This window comes from Oryctolagus cuniculus, chromosome 6, assembly GCF_964237555.1.
Source record: "Oryctolagus cuniculus chromosome 6, mOryCun1.1, whole genome shotgun sequence".
Taxonomy (NCBI): domain Eukaryota; kingdom Metazoa; phylum Chordata; class Mammalia; order Lagomorpha; family Leporidae; genus Oryctolagus; species Oryctolagus cuniculus.
In genome coordinates, this window is record NC_091437.1 from 156,081,150 (window position 1) to 156,103,863 (window position 22,714).

Sequence of the window (22,714 nt, forward strand, 5' to 3'; positions counted from 1 at the left end):
TGATCTTCAATTCCACTGTCCATGGAATTTATTAAGTCTTGCTCTAACTAATGACATTTGAGGATGTGTCCACCCTTTGACCCAGAAATCCCCCTCCAGGAATTTGTCAAAAGTAAATTTTTGGACAAGTGTGTCAATGCAAAAATTAGAAACAACCTAAATGTGAATTAAAGTAACTGATTAAATACACCACGGAGTGTCCTTGGAGCCGGCACTGCGGCATGGCAGATAAAGCCAATGCCTGAGATGTTGACATCCCATATGAGCACTGGTTTGAGTCCCAACTCCATTTCTGATTCAGCTCCCTACTAATTCTCCGAAAGCAGTGGAAGATAGCCCAAGTGCTTGGCCCCTGTACCCACAAGGGAGAACCAGAAGAAGCTCTGGTTCCTGGCTTTGGTCTGGTCCAGCCCTGGTCATTGTGTCTTTTTGAGAAGTGAACCAATCAATGGATGGAAGATTCTCTCTCTCTCTCTCTCTCTTTCAAATGAATCAAATAAATCTTAAAAAAAAAAAAAAAACCTATGGTGTGTCTATGGCCATCAAAATTCATAGTGTAAATCTATGCTTATTCATATGAAGAGAGAGTCTCAATGTATCATGTGAAAAAAAAAAATGGAGCCAGCTCTGTGGTGCAGCGAGTTAAAGCCCCAGCCTGCAGTGCCAGCATCCCAAATGGGTGCCGGTTCAAGTCTCAGCTGATCCACTTCTGATCCAGCTCTCTGCTATGGCCTGGGAAAGCAGCAGAAGATGACTCACGTCCTTGGGCCCCTGCACCCACGTGGGAGACCTGGAGGAACCTCCTGGCTCCTGGCTTCAGATCGGCTCAGCTCTGGCCGTTGCGGTTTTCTGGGGAGTGAACCAGTGGATGGATGACCTCTCTCTCTCTCTCTCTCTGTAATTCTTTCACATAAATAAAATAAATCTTTAAAAAAAATAATAAAAATAAAACATTATAAACAATGTATAAAATGATGTCACTGCAAAAACCTATCTCTGTGAGCTCATTTGTGTATAGACATGAGTGGTTCTCTTTCGGTGGCTGAAAAATCATGGAGAACATTGTCTTCCTCTATATCTTTTCTTGCACTTCCTGAATTTTATGCTATGAATATGTACATTTGGGAAACAAAGACATTGTTCAGAAAACAAATTAATGATTGCCTTGGGCAGGGGCAGGGATCAGTGAAAGTGGGTAGCTCATGGTATGAATGGCTTTCTTTTACAGGAGAAGAAATGTTCTAAAATTGACAGTAGCAATGGTTGCACAACTCTGTGGCTATACTAAAAGCCACTGGATTCTGTCATTATTTATGTACTTATTTATTTGATAGGCAGAGAAACAGAGAGCTCTCATCCATTGGTTTAGTCCCCAAGTGCCTCTAACAGCTGGGACGAGGCCAAGGCTGAAGTCAGGAGCCAGGAACCCAATCTGGGTCTCCAATGTGGGTGGCAGGAACCCAATTGTTTGAGCCATTATCACTGTCTCCCCAGGTCTGCATTATCTGGAAGCTGGAGTCCTAGGCCAGAGGCAGGTATCAAACCTGGGCCCTACGATATGGCCAAACATCTGAACTTAGATGGGAAATTCTATGGGATGTGAATTGTATCGCAATAAAGCTAGTACCAAAAATACAGTTTAATGTTAACAACGAAAAAACTGTAAAAGCTGAGCTGGGAGAGTGGTCTACCAGTCCCACCCAGAACTGAAGCTGACCACGCTCCTGTCCACACAGCCAAACCCAGCCAGTCGGAATTTCAGGACACACTGCCTCAGCCCAGGACTCCAGCCATTCCCCGTCTGGCAGATAAGTGCCACACACTCCTGACACAGTTATCCACACGCCTCAGCCATGTAGACAAGCCTGGGAGAACACTCCACTTCCCAAGGGCCCTTCAGCCGCTGCCTCAAACAGCAGGCCTCTCCCTGTTTGTTCTTCCCTGCAGAGGGCCAGGGCCACCGCTGTAGGCTCGTGACTCTAACATTTTCACCTTCCCAGCGAGCTGCTGGAATTGGCACTGACCCTGGCTGGGACCAATGCCCTTCTCCGCCGGCGAGGAAAAGGACCAGGTGCATTCCTTCCTTCCTTCCTTCACAAGAACACCTCCTGAGCACCTAGCAGGTAGCACTGGACAGAGCAGAACGCGTGGGCCGTCCGGAGCTCAGGGACCAGCAGAAGGCAGAGACAGACCAGCGCGAGATGCCCTGATAAGGATGAGTGACGGGGGATCCTGGAAGCACCAAGGAGAGCACCACATTCTCCGCTGGGACCAGTCACTCACGCATAAACGTGGGGACTTCATGTGTTGGGGAAGAAGATGCGCTCCCGCCCTCAAGGGGCCTGCAATCGAGCAACTTGATGCCAGGATCGCCAAAGTCCTCCCCATCTCCCCAGCACTGCCACAGCTTGGTGATGGCTTGGACGAAGTCAGAGTTCAACCATGCCCTCACCTCCCAGCTGCCTGGACCTCCTGCCCCCATTAAGCAACAACTTCCCACGCACCTCTCTGCTTCCACTCATGCCCCCTTCACCCCACTCGCCACAGGACCCTAGTAACAAAAATGAAGTAAGCCAAGGTCATTATCACTCCTCTGTCCAAAACCCACCAAGAGCTTCTTTTCTCAGAGGAAAAGCTAAAGCCCTCAAGGTCATGCCTCACCCGACCCCATCACTATTTCTCCTCATCAACACTCCTCACTCACTCCACTCCAGCTACACTGGCCTCTTGAGGTTCTTTTAATGTGCATACATATGCAGCTACCCCAGGGCCTTTGCACAGCTCAAGTCCTCTGCTTAGGACTCATTTTACCCCCAACTACCACAGGCACACACCCTCAGTTCCTCTGCATATTTGCTCAGATGTCACCTTCTCAGGGAGAACTTCCTTAAAGACCCCACTGAACAGTGTGCATCCCCTACCCCCAGCACTCCACAGCCTCGTTTCCTAGCGAATGCTTCTGTCCAGGCACTGCATAGATCACCACCTCACGTGTCATTCACGGAATGTCTGTTTATGGTCTCTCTCCTCCCACTGAAACGCAAGCTCCATGAGGACAGGACGTTGTCTGTGTTTACGGCCGGGGCCTGGTCGCCAGGATGCTGGTATGTGTGGAAGTCAAATACATACATGTGTTATAAATACCAACGCATGCTGGGGGGAGGACGCCTGGGGAGTCATTACCTGGCAGAGAGGCAGGGCAGGAGAGGGGCACCTGAGCTGAGTCGGCCACACGGACAACGGCGTGGCCACTCTGGTTATGGTGAGGCCAAGCCGAGCTGGAGAGACTTTACCAGCTCTTCTGTGAGCTTCTGGTAAGTAGAGGGGACTCCAGCGCACAGACACACCCCACTGCCCGCCCCAGCAAGAAGACCAACAGCTTCCAGGAACGCCGGCACCTCCCTCTTCCCTTCTCCTCACTCTGGAGCCCTGTGAGTGAGCAGGGTTAAGCGGAGAGCAATCGACTTTCACGCAGGGCCTACCAGATGACACATACTTATCCCGTGAGATCCCGGAGTGATCCGTATCACACTCACAGTGTCCGTCAGCAGCACACGTGGAAAGGTGGGGAGACTGAGGCTGAGAGGAAGGAAGCTGCCCAGGGTCACAGAGGGAGGACAGACCAGGGTTCCCACCCAGGACTCCGAGCCAGGTCTGTGTGACGCCCGAGCAACACTCTTCCTAAGGACTCACACTGCTGGCTCTCTCCGCTTCAGCCTGAGTTTCTCTCAACGCAGCGCACAGGGAGGCCCAGACAGGGCTGAGAGATGAAGAGGCACAGCAGAGCCCTATCTCAGGGATGTTTCCAAGGCACAGAACACAAATCTCATCCTCCGGCAGCAGGACTAAGGGCCAACCTCCTTCTCCATCTCACTCCGCTCGCTCCTCCAGGCTCACCTTGCCCCTGAGTCCTAAGCCCAGCTCCCACCCTTTCCCCACCCCACATCAACCCTTTCTCTGACCCTGGCAAACAACAGTCGGGGTGCAGGTCTCTGCCCTTGTCCACATCATGAATCAAAGGCCACCACCTCTGGGAACACTTTGGGGATCCCCCTTTAGGGCAGAGTTACAGGAGCCAGAGCTGGGGTGTAGCAGGCTAAGCCACCACCTGCAGCACTGGCATCCCACACGGGTGCTGGTCCTGATCCCTGCTGCTCCACTTCCAATCCAGCTCCCTGCTAATGCACCTGAGAAAGCAGGGAAAGATGACCCAAGGCCCTGGGCCCCTGCCACCTACATGGGAGACCAGGAAGAAGCTCCCAGCTCCTGACTACAGCCTGGCCCAGCCCTGGTCATTGTGGCCATTTGGGGAGCAAACCAGTGGATGAAAGATTTTTCTCTCTGTGTCTCTCCTTCTCTCTCTACAAGCACCTAGGTTTGATTCCCAGTTCTGACTCCTGACTCCAGTTTCCCACCAATAGATCCTTGAAGGAAGTGGTGATGGCTAAATAATTAGGCTTCTGCCACCTAAATGAAGGCCTTGGATTTCATTCCTAGCTTGAGAAAAAAAAAAAAAAATCACAGAGCAGATGGATGTCACTTCACCTCCAAAGGAGCCCTCCAGGGTCCATCTTCAGTGTCCAACTGACCCGAGTGTTAACTTTCAGTCTCCTGCTCCTAAGATAAAATCACAGCAGCTCTCAGTAAGCACCAGCAGAGGTGCGTCTGGAAGACAAACTCAGCAGGAACATGCACTCCAGTGCTGGCTGAATTAATGCTACAAGCTTAATTAATTAATGCTACTGGGTTCTTGGTCAGTGTTTAGGCTAGATGTCTCATCATCATCACCATCATCTTCTTCTTTTTTTGTAAAGATTTTATTTATTTATTTGAGAGGTGGAGTTACAGACAGAGAGAGGGAGACACAGAGAGAAAGGTTATCCATCCACTGGTTCACTCCCCAGATGGCTGCAACGGCCGGAGCTGAGCCAATCCAAAACCAGGAGCCAGGAGCTTCTTTCTGGTCTCTCATGCGGGTGCAGGGGCCCAAGCACCTGGGCCATCTTCTACTGCTTTCCCAGGCCATAGCAGAGAGCTGGATCAGAAAAGGAGCAGACAGGACACAAACAGGCAACCATACGGGATTCTGGCGCTGCAGGCAGAGGCTTAGCCCACTACACCACAGCACCTACCCCCTTCTTCTTTTTACTCCTCCTCCTCATCACCATTTTATTAGCCCATGATAATCATCATCACCATCACCATCATCATCATATCTTCATCAGTCCACCAAGGCTGCCATAATAACGTACCCAATATTAGGCAGCGTAATGCAACACGAATTTACTCCCCCACAGTTCTAGAGACCAAGATTTGGAAATCAAGACATCGGCAGCTGCTCTCTCTGACACCTGTGGGAGAGAATCCTTCCTTGCTACTTCACAGCTTGCAGTGGTTGTCAGCAACCCTGGAGTCACTCCAGCCATGTGGCCGTCTTCTGTCTTCACCTTGTCTTCCTCCTGGGGGCCTCTGTCTTTACGTCCACATTCCCCCTTTGCTAAGGACACCACCACATTGCATTAGGGTCCATGCTCATTTTAATTTGATTACGTCTGTAAATTGCTTACTTCTCAAGAAGGTCAGGATCTGAGGTTCTGGGGTTAGGGCTGCAAGATGCCTTTGGTGGGGGGATGGGGAGAGACACAAGTCTTTGTAGAACAATGAGCCTAGCACCAGACAGCCAACACTGAAACCTCCCTTGGTTCTTGCGTGCCAGGCACCATTCTCACAGCTCTGCCCCCACTCCCTCACAGAGCTCTCACCCACCCCTAAGAGGTAGATGCCGAGGCCTCTCCGTGTGACAGGTAACACAGCTGAGGCTCGGAGGTTTGGAACTTGACCAAGGTCAGCAACCATCCAGTAAAGGGCCGAGTTAGGACCCACACCTAGGTCCTGGATCCAAACTCTCACCCAACCATCTGCACCAGCAGAGCTGCTTCTGATGAAGTGACTACCCTCTGCAGACTCTGGTGCAGGCCGGCAGGATTACCATCTGCAAACGCTTAGCACTCTTACTTTCCTCAAACTGGAAGTTTAAAATATCATCGCTGAACTCAACTTACCCCAGCCGACTCTCAACTTGTTCCACAATGGGACATACACGTGTTATGTCCATTAAGATTCTTTCAGAAACACTGAAATGTAAGGTTCTTCAAATTTAGGCAGCTCGGCCTAGGCAAACACTTGAATTTGCTGTTCTCCATCATAGCTGCCTGGAAGATCCCCACCCCTTTTCAGGATGATAGATCCCAGAGCCCCGGCAACATGCTCCAACAGGTGGCTCCTGGTTACACTGGAAGATATAGGGTGACCAAGAACAAGTGCACCACAGGAAGAAAAAGCTACCAAAAAAGGGGTGAACATTTGGCTTAGCAGGTAAGACACACACATGCCATAGCAGAGTACCTGGCTTTGATTCCCGTTTCTGGCTCCCAACTCCAGCTTCCTGATAACGAGACCCTAGGCAGCAGCAGTGATGGCTCATATGATTTTAGATCCCACCACCCACGTGGGAGACCCAGACTAGGTCCTGACGTCTGGCTTCAGCTTGTGCTGGGGCCGCTGCAGGCACTCAGGGAATAAATCAGCAAACACCAAAGCCCCACTCCTTCTGGTCCTTATAGACAAATTGAGAGTTTCTCAAATTAACAAAATGAGTTTGTCAAACTCTTAGCTAAAAAGGAATGAAAGAAGAGATCATTCAACAAACATGAATTAAGCATCTGGTCTAGTGCAAGGCAAGCATTTGCCGAGTACTAAGGACTCACCAAGATAAAGCAACAGCCTTATCTTGTGTTGTGTGTCCATGTATGTGTGTAAGTGGATACAATTATGTGTGCAAGCCCACGTATGTCAGTGTGCATGTGTGTGTGCAAGGCTACTTCAGAAAGGTAGTGAAAATGGAATTTAAATTATAAGTTTGTTTTGAGGCAAAACAAAATCTGAAATCCATCATAGTTTTTTTTATAATATTCATTTCCAAATATCATGAGAAAAAAATTGCTCTAAAATGAACCCATACTTTTTATAAAAAAAAATTTGGTTATGATAGGCAGAGTGACAGAAAGACGAGGAGAAGCAGAGAGAAAAGAGAAAGAGATCTTTTAACTGCCAGGGCACTCCCCAAATAGCTATAACAGCCAGGGATGGTCCAGGCCAAAGCCAGAAACCTGGAACTCCATCCGGGTCTCCTACATGGGTGGCTGGGGCCCACGTACTTGGGCCATCTTCTGTTGCTTTCCCAGGTACATCAGCAGGGAGCTAGAGCCAAAGTGGAACAGCCAGAACTCAAACCAGTACTCTGATATGAGATGCCAGCATCTCAGACAGGGGCTTAACCCATTGCACCACAATGCCAGCTCCTAAATTCAAACTTTTAATTACATTTTTCTCCAACTTTTGGAAGTAGTCCCGTCTGTGTGTGTGTGTGTGTGTGTGTGTGTGTGTAAAGCAGGCCCTTGAATATATTTTCTCAGCCATCACTCAGGCAGTTCATCTCCATTTCACAGCTAGGGAAACGGAGGGTCAGCAAGTTAGGTGACTTGTCCAGGAGCACTCGGCAAGGGCAGAGCCAAGGCTGACCCAGGCCTCAAAGTCCGGCAGCTTCCTCTGTCACTTGCAGCTGGTGACGGAGGGCTTAGTAAGCAGAAAGTGGCCTGATCTGAAGCAGCTTGGGGGGAAGAGGGAGGGGAGGGCAGTGAGGACAGGGCCGGATGATTCCAGGGAAATCACCCGAGGCCTGGCCCGCGGCAGGCACTCAGGGATGCACAGGAGGCGCTGCAGTGGAGACGCTGGGGCAGACTGGGCCAGAACTGGTTTGGTCTGGGAAACAGCAGACAGGAATGAGCAGCAGGCTCATCTCATCTCAAGGCTCAGACCCAAGTAGCAAGGACTGCAGGGAAACCATGCCTCCACTCCACATCCTGTGCCATTTAAACAGGAACCAAAGAGCTGCAGCTGTGGGAGAAGACATGCGTGAGCACAGGCCTGCTTCTTGCCCAGCCCGTCGTCTGGCAAAGCCAGGAACTGAGCACATCCTACAGGGACTGGTATAACCCGGCGGCGAAAGAGGCTCCAACCTGCTGAGACTCAGATGTGACACAGACCTGCCGATGAGCCAGCAAGCGCGGCGCCATGGCTCTCCCTCCTCCTTCTGACCTTCATCCAGGCAATCCCCCAGCCAGCCAACGCTGCTGCCTGCACGGCTTTCCTCCCAGACTCCTACCAGGGCATCCCAGCCGGTTTCCCTGCTTCCAATCCCTGCCCTCACCCACTCAAACCACTCAGCCCAAAACAGTACCCAAATCATCTTTCCAAGAGGCAAACAGCATGCCACTCTCCTGTCTTCAGCCTTCAATGGTTCCTCGGGGGCTTCAAGACGAAGTCCACGCTTCGGGAGGTGGCTCCTGCCTTGCCCTGCAGCCTCATCACATCCTACTGCACCACTGGGTTCCGACCACGCTGAGTCACTAAGATTTCCCGGACGCACCATGCTCTTGCTATTTGCACCAACCACATTTTTGCTTAGGTGCTTCCCTACACCGAGAATTTCCTTCCCTTCCTTCTGCTCCTCCCCAGCTATTCTCATTCGTTACCTAAGATTCAGTTCAAGAATCACACCCAGTAGCAAATCCTCTCTGACTTTCCCGGCAAGGTGGGGCCGGGCCCTCTTTAGAGGCCCCCAGACCACTTTACATGCCAACACTTTACATGACAACGCAAGGCACACTGGCTCCAGTTGTCAGGGCAAGTCTGTTCGCATTCATAAAGGGGGATCCACGACACCAGAGATGGTGCCAGTGAGCAACGCAACAGCTGGCACACGGCAGGCACTTGGAAGGAATGGCAAAGAATGGGGGTGGGCGTGCTCAAAGAAGAAGACAGCTAACTGCAACTGGAAAATCAGCAAAGTGCATTTGAGCCATGCTTTCGAGATTAAATGTGGCAGGCAGTGATGCGGCAGTAAGATACAATTTGGGATGTCCACAGCCCATATAGGAGCCCCTGGGTTTGAGTTCTGGCTCTGCTTTCAATCCAGCTTCCTGCTAATGCACACCCTAGGAGACAGCAGGTGATGGATAATGGTCCCTGCCATCTGGATGGGAGACCCAGATTGAGTTTTGGGCTCTTGGCTTTGGCCTGGCCCAGTCCCAGCTTTTGTGGACACTTGGGGAGTGATTCAGTGGATTAAAGATCTGTCTCTCTGCCTTTCAAATAAATAAATTTTAAAAATAAAGATTAAGTTGGACTATTTTTGATAGGTGAACGCAGGGAAGAAACAGACCACGAAGGGACACAAGTATACATTAGGGGGATAATTTCACCTACCACTGTAGGTGGTAGGTGAGGGCATAGGTTGAGTGAGGGAGGGTATGGTAGATCCAGAACCATTCTATATGCATGTGAAGTGGGCAATCCATTAGCATTAAGATTTTTTTTGGGGGGGGGGGGCTATAAGAGAAAATCCAACTCAGAAGTCCAGAAGTTAAGTGTTCAATGACAGTCCTCCCATTCTTCTGTTCCGATGCCTTCAATGCATGCTGCTTAAGCTAGGCCCCTTCAGGGTCCCAGGAAGGCTGCCACAGTGCCAGGCATCACAGCAGATGAGGGGGCTGTTTCCTTCTTACAAGTCTCCTTTCTAGGATGGAGAGAAAGCCAACTGCACCTTCCTCCATTTCCCTTCATATGTCACTGGCCAGCGCTGTGTCATCCACCTTGGCCTGAACCAATCACCGCCAAAAGAAACAGGACCACAGTGACTGACCTCCCTCAGAGCCCCTGCAAAGTGGACCTGTGTCAGCAAAGAAGAAGGCAAAGCATGCTGGGAAACCACCACCAGTGTCTGCTCCACCCTGTCCTCCCCCGCCACCCATGAATCCCTGCTCAGCCAAGCAAGTCTGCAAATATCCCACACCTCCAGCCTGCTGTCGGGCTATTTTAGATCTGAGGAAGTAAGTGTCCTAGGAGAGGAAACCTGCAAAAGGCTATTACGGGAAGGCCTATAAACAACACTGCATTTGCTTTCCACCTCAGGAGTTCTGGGGGGGTTGGGGAGGGGGAGGGTGCAGAACAGGAGGTAGCAGGGGCGGCCGCATTCCAGAGACCCTGCAAGCCCTCTTTGCATTTTAACTGAGAGCCTAACCAGACTTGTAAAAAAGCAGCCAGCACATTCCTACCACAAGGACTTCGACCCAGCTCTTCTCAGCCTTGGCCACCCTTGCCCACTCCCCGGCTTAGGCAAACCCTAACCCACCCCGGGACAGAAGCTGGGACAGCAGCCTTCTAGCAGAGTTGGCTCCAACCACCACCGGCAGGCGTGACTCCCTCCCTCCCTGCATGCTCACCCCCACCCCTGCCATGGTCCAAAATTACTCCCTTACATACCTTTCTCTTCTCTTCAAAGGCAGCTATCTTAGCATGTGTATTTTTATATTTTCACATCGTATTCCAAGTACCTGGCACATACACTTGTGCAAGTTCTCCCTGCGGGTTCTCCCTGCTTACCATGCAAATAAGAACTCCTGGGGCTCTGGAACTAGCTCACTTGTGCTTAGTACCAACTAGGGGCCAGGCACTCGCTCAGCCACTTTCCTCATGTCTGTCTTTATCTGACAGCTCTTTTAAGAACTGTGAACATTTTTCACAATTGACAGAAGAGGGATATGAAAACAAAGACTCAAGGCAGGTTCTCCCAAGACCACATGAGGAACTAGGGCATGGAATGCAAAGTCAAGTCTTTAGACAGGCCATACTGCCCCAGGGTCAAGGGTGCGGGTACTGGGCACAGATCACTTTGTTTAAAATCTTGCCACTTATTAGCTCTATGATCCTGCAGAAATCAGGTAAGCTCTGTTTCTCAGTTTTCCCCTGCAGCAAATGGGCTAAACACAGTGCCTACTTCATCGAGTCATTCAGAGGATTAAATGTGCTCACAGAAGGAAACTGGTTGAACAGTGGTTGATACGAATTAATGTGCAATAAATATTGGCTATTATTACTGACTCCGAGTCCAGTGGTTCTCCTACTGCATCATGACCAAGGTCTCTGCCCTCCACCCACCAAATCACCTTCAGCAAGAACAAATGACCTGGACTAAGGACCTTCAGCAATGACCAATGACCTGGCCTAGACAGCGCCAGCAGAGATCATGAGAACCACAGTCCAGCGGAGAAGCCTCAGAGAACAGCAGGTCAAAGATCATAAAGGCAATGAATTGCATTCATTTCACATCCCACAAGGGATCTCAGCTACTCAGTAAGCAGATCAGCCCTTACTGGGGGGGCGGAGGGTGTCCTGGGGGAATCTCCAGAGGAAAGAACACATGAGAGGGCAGCCCGCTCTGCTTCCTAATGCCCAACTGCGGACCAGACATCAAAGCCCAGCCCTTAATCTGAACCAGCGTTGAGGACCTGAAACACCTGCATCCCTCCCCATGAAAGCCTAAGACACACCGTGGTTACCCAGCAAGGTAGAGGCACCTGCTGGAAGACACGTTGTCCCACCAGCACCGAAAGCAAGAGAGACCCCTAACCTCTCAGGGACTCCCGCTCACCCACGTTCATTATTTCATGGTAACCTGGAGGGTAGGAAGAGTCAGGACTGGAGCTGCCATTCCCTTTAGGCAGGTCAGGAACTGAGGCTCAACAGGGTAAGTGGCTGCTTAGTTGGCTTAAGTTGGCCAAATAACCAACCAGTGTCAATTCTGACTTAGAACGCAGGACTTCTGAATCTCACCTCAGGGCTATTTTGCAGTGTCTTGTATCTTTTGTAACACGATTTGTCTTCTTCAGTCATATAAAGTCCTTCCCATCCCACTCTCCCTCCCTCTTTTTTCCCTTCTCTTCTCCCTAACTCCACTGTCTTCTCAGCGCTAGACACCAGAGGTTACACAAATGAGTCAGGCTCTTTCCAGCTACCCTTCTTGCACCTGCAGCAGGTGAACACACAGGCGTGCTCAGTAAGTCCTTGCTGATCCGAGTCCAATCTTTTTATTGCTAACGTTCTGATACAGATCCCAGTTCTCTTTTCCCAAAATGGCAATTTTTACATTTTTATAAATGTTCTTTCTTTTCCTGGTCTGAAAAAGAAGACGGAATGTACTAAGGTGGCTGGTTCCAACTTGGTGTCTCCCAGGATGAAAGGACAGCTGAGATCCCTTTACAAAGCAGGGCCCCCATGGGGTCAAAGTCTCCTCTGAAAAGAGGGCCTGAACCATTCCCCCCATTAGAAAGAGAAACAGCAAGAAAGCTCATGTCTACCTCCGGGGAAAGCACCCTATGCAAACTCTCCAACCTCCAAGGTAGAGAACACATAACTGGCCTGGGGTTCAGATACTGGGTGCAGAAGCTCTCACAGAACTTGTCCAGGACCCAGGAAACCCTGAGTCTCCCTCTGCTGAGGCATGAAACTGCTCTGTAGCACAGCAGGCAAAGCCACCGCCTGCAGTGCTTGCATCCCATATGGGCGCTGGTTCAAGTCCCGGCTGCTCCACTTCCAATCCAGCTGTTATGGCCTGGGAAAGCAGTAAAAAATGGCCAGAGTCCTTGGGCCCCTGCACCCATGTGGGAGACCAAGAAGAAGCTCCTGGCGCCTGACTTCGGATTGGCTCAGATATGGCTGTTGCGGCCATTTGGTGCATGAACTGGTAGATGGAAGACCGACCTCCCTCCCCCTCCCTCCCTCCCTCCCTCTCTCTTTCTCTCTCTCTCTAACTCTGCCTTTCAGGTAAATATTAAAAAAGAGAGAGAGAGAGAAGAAGATGACTGTGTTTGGATGCCCCTATCAAACTGCCTGGGTTCAAGTTACAACTCTACTCCTGATTCTAGCTTCCTGCTAATGCAGATTTCATGAGACAGACATGATGGCTCAAGTAATTATAGGCTCCTGCCACCCACATGGGAGACCTGGATTAGAGTCCCAGCTCCCAGCATGGGCCCCAACCAGGTGACAGTGTGAGCATCTGGAGAGAGAAATGGCAGATTGCAGCTCTCTACCTCTCAAATAATAAACAAATAAAAATTCATAAACAAAGATACAACACATGGAGGAGAAACCCTTAGGAAGGAACAGGAGCCAATGATTAAAAAGCCAGGCTGATTTGAAAGAGAAGCGAAAGAACTTCTAGAAGTCAAATATAAAACATAAAACTCAGTGACGAGGAAATCCAACAAACATGTTGACACAGCTAAACAACTTAGGGCAGTGCACCTGACTCAGCCTCCCAGCTCAGTACCACCTTTTGCTGGACACTGTGCCTAGCGTAGGGGGGATGAGAGGAGTAACAAACAGTCCCACTCCCAGCCCCTTCCAGGTGCTGCATCTCACAGGCAAGGCAGGCACATGGGTGAACGCATTTCCTGAAAGAGCTGCCAGAATGGCTACCACTTAGGGAATCCTTGTGCCGGGTGCCTCTCCTATGTTATCTTGGTTAACTCAGAACAGCCAGTGCAGAATATGAGGCTACTTCAAAAAACATGTGGAAATTTGAAATTAAAGTGTAAGTTTATAGTTAAAACACTGCTTGAGATACCCACGTCCCATACAGGAATAGCTGAATTTGGTTTGCAGCTCTAGCTCCTGCCCCTGCTTATGGACACCCTGGGAGGCAGCAGGTGATGGCTCAACTACCTGAGTCCCTGCCACCCTGGAGTGAGTTCTGGGCTCCTGGCTTCAGCCTGGCTCCAACCCTGGTAACTGGGGACATCTGGAAAACAAAGCAGTAGATGGGAGATCTCCCTGTCTTTCTCTGCCTCTAAAATAATTTTTTAAAAAGGTTTACTTGGGGGGCAAAAAAATTCAAACTCCGTGCATAGTTTTTCATAAGATTCATATTCTGTGAGCTTTCTGAAGGCCCCAAATTCTGGTCCCCCACCCACTGCCCGGGCCATTCTGTATCTACCAAGATCGCAACTAAAAGAATGGCCAAGACCCTTCTCACATTTCTACCCCCTAAAGAGAATTAAAACCACAAGGAAACAGGCACACGTTACAGACAGTTTTATAAAGGCAGAGCCCTGACCAAAAATTCACGCTCAGCTTCAAAGAAGGAAATGCAGGCGTTGTCCTGACGAGCTTCTTCCTGTTCTGCTCACAGATGCTCCGTGCCCCTTGCATCTACGCAACTCCAGCCACAGAGGGGGAAGTACTGACAGCACTCCGGTCCCCACCTTGCCTTGCAGCTGGGACCCCTCCATGTCCACGGAGGACATGCGTGCTTACTTTTCTGTTTTTCTAACTCCGTGCACCTTCGTCCTTCCTGACTTTGGGTGGTGGAGGAAGAGGAAACGCCAAAAATATTACAAGATGAGCTGACTTCGTGGCATTTCCCAGGGACAAGAACAGAAGTGGTTCGCAAGGGAAGGGCAGGCAGCAAACCGGCTCTGTCTCTCTACAAGGTGGCACGCTGGTGGCTGGGTGCACTAACAGGGCTTTCCAAAGTGCTTAAGGTCTTGGAAACCGTCTGTTTCCCAGGAGTATCTGGGCCAGGAGCCCATTTTCTCGAAATAACTGAGCAACTTTACAAATGTGGTCTTAATTAAACCTCCTCCCCCCCGCCCAATACATGCATGCAAAGAGCTACGTGGCCACACCACACATCGTGGTGTGTTTCCCTGTTTTTCAGAAGATGGGGCCACCCTCCCGTGAGCCACCAGTCTCCAGCTGTAACTTCCCCTAAGGAATCAGAGGGATTTGTTCTAAATAGAAAAACACAGGCTCCTTCCTGTCCTCTCTCATGACCAAGGGCCTGCTTTGGGACCAGGGCTGGCTGAGCTTGGGACGTCAGCTATGGCTTAAGAAGCAAGGTTGCAGCTATACAAAAGGCACAAGTGTGGAATTCGGGTTGTGTGGGGAAATGGTCCAAAAACAGATTTTCCATCATAGCACCAGTCCCTCTGATGCCTGGCCCTTCCTGGAGAGGATGTGAGGGCAGGTGGGTGGGGCCCAGGGTTTTGATGGAAGGTATTCACGAGACAGGGGGAGAAGACCTGGTGCTCCTGGGTTGAAGGTGAATGTTGGACCCATAGCATGAAGGGTTCATGGTAAAACAAACTTTCAACGCCAACTTCTCACAGAAAGCCAGGCCCAGTAAAAACCTTCAATGAAGACATGAGTATCTGAGAGGAGTATATGGGAGAAGACGGACTCCCACCCACCCATCCCTACTGCGTTGGAAAAACAGATGTCTCTGATCTCCCCTCTCCTGTTGGAGTGGGGACCTCCCCCACCAGAGATCCCCTAACAACACCCTCCATCAGCCCCCTAAAGATGTTCACATCTTAATCCCCTGGATCTAAGGATATGTTAGACTCCAGAGCAATGGACAGTTCAGACTGCAGATGGCGTCTTAAACGGGAGTAGATGTGGTGCAATGGGTTAATCTCGTATCAGAGCCCAGGTTTGAGTCCCAGCTGCTGCACTCTCAATCCAGTTTCCCTCTAATGCCTATGGGAAAGCAGCAGAAGATGGCCCAAGTGCCTGGGCCCCTGCCACCCATGTGGGAGACCCGGATGGAGTTCCTGGCTCCTAGCTTGGGCCTGGCCCAGCCATGCTATTGCAGCCATCTGGGGAGTCAACGAGGAGATGAAAGATCTCTCTCTCTCTCCCTTTCTTCCTCTGTCTTTCCCTCTCTAATGCTTTGCATTTCAAATAAATAAATATTTTTTAAAAAACTGGGAGAGTAGCCTAAGTTATATAGCCCAATACCATCTCCCGAAGGGTCCTTAAAGATGAAGGAGAAGCCAGAAAGGAGAAGGGAGAAGTAGAGCGATGGCAGCACAGGAAAGTCAGAGACCAACAGCCCTGGTCTTGAAGACTGACGAAGTAGACTACAAGCCAAGGAATGCAGGCATCCCCTAGAAGCTTCCAGAAGGAAGGCAGCCCTGCCCTCACCTTGAGTTTAGGTCAGGGAGACTCATTTCAGACCTCCAGAGCTATAAAATTGTGCTGTTTAGGTCACTACATTTACGGTAACTTGTTACTGCACCAATAGGAAATGAATGACACTTATCATTATACTTTGTCCTATACAGTGTGGTATTTCTTTACACATCCATCCTTACAACCAATGATAACAGTCACAGCTAACCTCTGTAATGCCCACTTTGAGTGCTTACTATGTGTAGGAACTGCACCAATTTTTTATTAGGGTCCTTCCAAAAGTTCTTATAAAATGCAATTAAAATGCTTATTTTGGTGTATAAAATCCTGAAATCCATGCATACAAATGTGTAAGACTTTTTTAAAAGGTAACTTCGGTTGAATACTGATGAAAGTGAACACAAGGACCTGAGAGGAGGGAAGAGAGTTAGATGCATGTTTGAACAGATAAAGACACAGGTGCATCTTAAACGATGAGCAGCAGCAGGTGGGGAGAGAGGAAGAGCATCCCAGGTAGGAGAACGTGCACAGACACTCAGCAGGAAGTGTGCTGGTGAGCACCGGTGGGGACTCAGCTAACGGCTTAAAAATATCGTCTCTAGCCCCTGCATGTCCTCCGAGGTTCTGAGCCCTGTGCCCCAGTGCCTGCCTGTATATCCCCATTTGATGCCTCCTAGACAGTCAAACCCTAGCATGGCCCACGCTCACCTGGATTTTCTCCGTGAACTTAGTCCTCCTACAGTCTGCCTTGTCTTCCAGTCCATCACCAGCAGCGCTGAGCTGTTCAAGCCAGAAGCCCAGAAGCCATCTTTCCTCCTGCCTCACCCGCATGTGGTCCATCACAGAATCCCATGTTAGAACTGCAAGATCCAGCTAGGATCCGCCCACTTCTCTCGACCTCCCCTGCTACCACCCTGGGTTGGATGGCTGTCACCTTTCCGACACTGGTGCAATGGTCTCCCAGACAGTCTCCCTGCTTCCGCTCTTGCCCTCCCCCTTTAATTTACTCTTCATAAAGCAGTCAAAGCCATCTCTTAAAAATGTCACTGAACTCCTACCCCGACTTAAGTCACCACTGCTCCCTGTGTAATAGGTGGCAGAATCAGTTCGACCTGGGATACAACTGGCCATGCCACACGGCCGCTGCAGCTCTCTCCAGCCTTGCCTTCCCCTCCCCAACTTCCCTCACTCCCTGGAACACATCAATGTGTTCTTCTGTGCATCAATGACTTTGCACATTCCAATCCCTCTGCCTGCAATCCCTCCTCCACATCCTTCCTAACTGGCCACTCCCTTCTCCACTTTCCAATCTCAGAAAGGGCATCCCCTGGCCAAGCTAGGACCCGCTTTGCAGCTGCAGCCCCTGCCGTGGCCCCCGGTTTGTCTTTCTTGCTAGCAAGCAACACCTGCTTCTTGTTGCTGCTCATCTCCCCAGCGGACTGCAAGCTCCCGGAGGGCAAGACCAGATCCTTCTTGTTGTTCATCATTGTCTCATCAGGACGCACAAGGGGGGCTTCCCAGGGAGCAGGTGCTCAATACATGCTTGCTGAATTGATTATTAAAATTGTGAGGCTGACACTGAAAGATGACGCTGGAATGAGAAAGCCTTGGAAACACCATGCTCTTCCTCTCTGACTGACCGGTGCCTCCTCCAGGGAGACAGACACTTAGCAAATGTTTACTGGACACAAGGAAGAGTGACTCAATTCCAGATAAATCTGAAAAGTGCAGTCTTTTCTGGACACGCCTCTCAAAGGGGTTCCTCTCCTCCAAGGGACTTCTTTAAGAGCCTAGGGCAAGGAAGGGCCAGCGCTACATTATAGCAGATAAAACTGCTGCCTGTGGCACTGGCATCCCACATGGGCGACAGTTCAAGTCTCAGCTGCTCCTCTTCCAATCCAGCTCCCCGCTAACGGGCCTGGGAAAGCAGCGGGAGATGGCCCAAATGCTTGGGTACCTGCAACCACAAAGCAAACCAGGAAGAAGCTCCTGGCCCCTGAATTCTGCCTGGCCCAGCCTCAGCCATTGCAGCTACCTGAGAAGTGAACCAGCGGATGGAAACTCAATCTCTCAATCTCTCAATCAATCTCTCTCTCTCTCTCTCTCTCTCTCTGCCTTTCAAATAAATAAATATATGTATTTCTTAAAAAGAGTCTAGGGCATCCAGCAATTACTCAACAAATGCCAGCTGTTACTGTCACTATTGCCTGTGTGGAGATTATTCATTCATTCTTGAGCCCATGCCAGATATAGTGGACAGGAGAGAAGTGAGGTCCAGAAACAAGGAGGGATGGGGTGGGTAGGATCCGCTCAAACACGAGGGATGAGTCGATAGGGACGATGCTGGAGCAGCTGCCCCAGCGAACACGAGTTCCCTTCTTCCACACAGGACTTGATCTGAATGCACACATCCATCCTTGGTCTGCAAGGCTCACAGCAATTGTGAAAATCTGGCTCAGTGCGGCTTGTAAGGACTGGAGAGGTGGAGTGAATTTCAATTTCTTTCACCAAATGGCAAGCTTGCAAAAAAAAAAAAAAAAAAGTCCTTTCTCTCAACATGATCACCTACTAAAAACAAAAACCCAGCCATCAGCGCTCTCGTGAGAAGAAAAATAGATGGATGGCTTAGCTCACAAGAAAGAGGAGTGCTGGAAATGAACCCCAGAGAACATCATAGGGTACGCTACGTGCTACGACACCGCCCTTATTGTGGACTTGAGAGCTTTCAATTTTCCACAAAAGAATGGGATGGAGAAAGGTAACTTCCCATGTAATAAGCCACCCATTTGTATTTCAGGTCCATCTGGAGGTTGAACAGTAAGCGTTGGGCAATTTTTTAACCCTCCTCCTCAAATACGAATTTTGAGATAACGGAACGTCTCACAAACAGCAGGGACAGGTAAGAGAGAACAGAAGGCGCCACACAGGTGAGGGCGGCAAGGCACGCACCTCTGTTCAATCCTGCCCATGGCTGCAGACCTTAATGCGATGCAGGCACAGGGTTCGGTTCCAAGACTCAGAAACCAGTCCTGGCCTTGCCACCCACTAGCCATTGACCGTGGCCATAGGCAACTCAGGTCGGCTCCCTGGCCCTCATCTGTGGAACAACAAGAAGCTGACACGGTTGTTCTCAAGGTTCAGACTGTTGCATGGACGTCCCCAGACTGGACGTAACGCCTGCCACCCAGCAGCCCTCAAATCGCCAAGCGTGAACGCCTCGGGGCGAGGTGTATGTCCAACAGACATACAGCCGGCCTAAACGTGGTTTTACAATCCCGGTCCTGTGGTCATCCCAGAATCAACTGTGCCTAGACAACCCCGCTGGGCAGACCTGGTGGGGGAGGGTGCGCCAAGGGAGAGGGAGTCGGGGTTCCCCTGACAGGGACAGCCAAGGCTGAGGTCAAGTTAACGCCGGCCAGCAGTGGCCCACGGGGCCCGCTGCATGACTGGAGAAACCGCTTAGGGCGTGCGGGAGAAGCCGCCGGACGCCCGCGAGTTTCTTTCTTTTAAACTTCTTGTTGCTTTCAGCAAAAGCAGCAGGTCCCCCAAGTGATCCAAGCGGAACACACCACCCTGTACTTCCCGCGAGGAGACGCCGAGCCCCACGGGGGAAATTTCCCCTCACTTTTCCCTTCGTTTCCTTTCTCTGGTTTGGAGCAAGTGGCCTAGGGCCTGCGTGGCAGCGCCGTGTCCGGGCGGGGAACTTTCCCGACCACGCCAGAGAGACAATGCCGCGGCCAAGCGCCCGCGCCTCCGCGCCGGAGGGCGCCCCCACGGCGGGGTCCCCGGCGCCAGGCGCGCTGCCCCGGCCTCCCTCGAGGAAGGGGGCGCCCAGCCACCCAGGGCGGCCCCCGCCCCCATCGCGGCGCCTCTGCAGAGCCGGGGCTCCCGCGCGCGCAGCCCAGGCCCCCTCTCCCGAGCCGGGGACGCGGAGCCCCTGGGCGGCCTCGGCGGCCCTGCAGAGCGCGGCCGTGCGCACAGCACACTGCCCTCCTCCCCGCTCCGACCCCGCCAGAGCGGGACGCCTCTCCGGGAAAGGACCCGCCAGCCCACCCGGCGCCCCGGCCCGGCCCCGCCGAGCGCGGGGTCAAGCGACCGCGGGCCAGCCCGCCCGGCCCCGCCAAGCCCGCCCGGGTGCCCGCAACTCACCGGGACCGGGCGGGCGGCTGGGCATTATTCCATCGCGGGCTCGGCGCCGGCTCCCCAGCGGCGGCGCACACGCCCGCGCCCCGGCAGCCCTCGGCCGGGCGTTCGCGGCTCTCGGGTCGGAACCGGGCTGCGGCCGGCGGACAGCCGGCGGGGCGGGAGGCGCGGGCCGGGCTGCCCGAGCGCAGAGTGGCCGCCCGCGGCGGCGGCGAGGCGAGGCGAGGCGCGGGAGCCGAGCGCGGCGCAGGAAGGGGCGGGCGACCATGTGCAAGGGGGAGGAGGCGGCGGCGCGAGCGGCTCGCACGATCCCGCTCGGCGGCGGAGGGCGCGGGTTTCAGGAAATCCAAACACTTCGACAGGAAATCGGAATCCTGACTAAGCATTCCCGGCCCGGGCCGCTCCGCGCCGGGGGCTCCCGCCTCACTTAACCCTTGGCCCGCCGGCACGCAGGCACCGGGGCGCAGTGGCCGCAGCGGCTGGGGACGCGCGGGGTCTCCGGCTCCCCTGCGGCGGCGGGCGTCCTGCCCCCGGGTCCCCTCTCCCCCGCTGGCTTCCCTGCGCCTCGCCGGGCGGTGGAAGGGGTGGGATTTATCCCCGGAAAACCTTGGCCTTGGGAGGTGCCTGTCCAAGGCCGGAACAGCGCCAGAGGACCTCAGCCTCACTCCGGTGCTGTGAGGTTTGCTCCCCAGTTTTGATCAAAGAAATGACTTCGCCTCGCTTTGTCCCTGCAGTTTTCTTCATGTTGCCCGGTGCACAAGTAGTGGTAGTGTGGACAGCATCGTGAGGGCTGGGGTCCCTGATCCGGGATGCAGATGGCTCTACCTTTTTTCTTCCCCCTGTGGTAACCTTGAGTCACTTCTCCGAGCCTCAATGTCCTCAAATAAGACAGAGGTTCGATTTGGAAACCAAGTGTTTAGCCATGCTATTCTTGCTATTGCCGTGCAGCGACTCGAGAGAAAAGAGGACTTTAACTTGTGGGGTGTGCCCCGGGCTTATCTGTGCCAACTTACAGAGCCAGAGGCAGCCAGCGGTGTTTCCTCCTAACGATTGGGTGATTATTCTTCTTTGCAGCATTTCGGCAACTGCTCTCTGCAGAGGAAAAGGTTAGTAGCTGGGGCCGGACCCCCTTCTGGTGAAATCTGAAACTCCCGCAAATGTGGGCGTTTGCCCTGAACCTGGGAGTCAGGACGTGGGGCTGGGGCAGGGGGTGTTTGAAAATCACGCTGGGTTTCAGAAGCTTGGGGAAAAGCAGTCAACCTCTGCACAGACAGACTGGATGGCCCGTGCGAGTGAATCACTGTGGTTTCCCACGGAAATGCCACATTTTGGGGGTGCTTTACCTGGGGATGCGGCTTGGTGGTTTGGCTCTAAGTGTTTCAGATTCCTCCGAAACCCAGTCAGACTTTGAAGAGGGAACAACATGACTGTGATTGAAAACAGAAGGCTCAAATGAACCAGCCAGGAACTGAAAGTTGGGTACCAGCTCCTCATTTCCAAGCAGGGGACAGTTAGGTTCAGACCCAGATTCGCCTCTCTTCTGCAACTGTCTGTGGTCAGAAGCAGTAGGACAAGGTCTGGGCTGGGCACTGGGAGTCCAGGGTTCTGCCCCAGGACCTTTGCAGCTGCGGTCCCTCTGCCTGGAAGAATTTCCTCGTGACTGTTGTTGGCACACACCTCACGGTTCCTCCGAGGGGCTTTTCCCAGCCATTTGCTATGCTTGTCTCTGGAATGTGCATCCCTCCCCGATGTCACCTACGCTGTTCTATTACTTCACAGCTCTTGCCATTATTTAACTTAGCCCATTTATTTGGCTGCTTATTCATCACGTACCCCACTCCCACCCCCATGTCCCATGCGTAAACTGCGTTACCACAGGATCCTTGCCGGTCTCCACTCCTGTGTCCCAGGCCAACAGCACTGCTGGCCCACTGCAGACCCTCAGTAAAGACATCGTGAATGAATGAAGTGGCACAGAAGACGTGGGTTGCAGCTTTGGCCCTCACCCAAGGCAGGGGGATTCACTCCATCGCTCAGCTTCTGTGTCTTCTCCTTTGGTGGGGAAACCACGGGAGCCCTGCATGAAATGGAAGAAACATCAGATGCCTCTATTAACGGTTCTGGAAAGTTAGAACTGTAAGTAATTAAGACTGTCAGCCAAGGCAACTGTAGTCTCATTGGTATGGTCCCAGTTAATTACTGCTCCCTCCTTAGTGCTTCCCCAGCGTGTTTGTTCTCTGAGAGGTCTTAGTTTTCACATTGCATTCCACAGTAAAGCCTCCGTCTGCAGCGCCAGCATCCCATATGAATGCTGCTTCGTGTCCCGATTGCTCCACTTCCAGTTCAACTCCCTGCTGATGGCCTGGGAAAGCAGTGGAAGATGGCCCAACTGCTTGGGCCCCTGTACCCATGTGGGAGACCTGGAAGAAGGTCCTGGCTCCTGGCTTCGAACTGGCCCTGCTCCAGTCATTGCTGCCATTCGGGGAGTGAACCAGCGAATGGAAGACCTCTCTCTTTGTCTCTCCAGCTCTCTGTCTGTAATTCTACCCCTCAAATAAATAAATAAATCTTAAGGAAGAAGAAAAAAGAAAGAAATGGTGCAGACACAGAAAGGAATGAGCCTAAGAAGTTTTGCTTCATTTTACAGTGAAGGAAACTGAGGCACAAGAGCATTGAGCAAGTTGCCCAAGGCCAA

General features: G+C 51.9%; 1 protein-coding gene and 1 long non-coding RNA gene across 4 annotated transcripts in view; one reads left to right on the forward strand and one right to left on the reverse strand.

The window, feature by feature from the left end:
* ASAP1 (ArfGAP with SH3 domain, ankyrin repeat and PH domain 1) overlaps positions 1–20,164 on the reverse strand; it is a 381,209-nt gene extending 361,045 nt beyond the window's left edge. For 2 of the 3 annotated variants that reach the window (XM_051844826.2, XM_051844821.2), the window contains exon 1: positions 20,026–20,164. The gene's annotated coding sequence lies outside the window, so the exon portion shown is untranslated. The remainder of the gene's footprint in view (positions 1–20,025) is intronic. The other variant, XM_051844824.2, reaches the window with a different exon arrangement.
* Positions 20,165–20,496: 332 nt separating this feature from the next.
* Positions 20,497–22,610, forward strand: LOC127490767 (uncharacterized). Its single transcript, XR_007919181.2, has 3 exons — positions 20,497–21,125; positions 21,898–22,155; positions 22,292–22,610. It is a non-coding gene; the product is annotated as an uncharacterized lncRNA (long non-coding RNA).
* Positions 22,611–22,714: the final 104 nt, after the last annotated feature.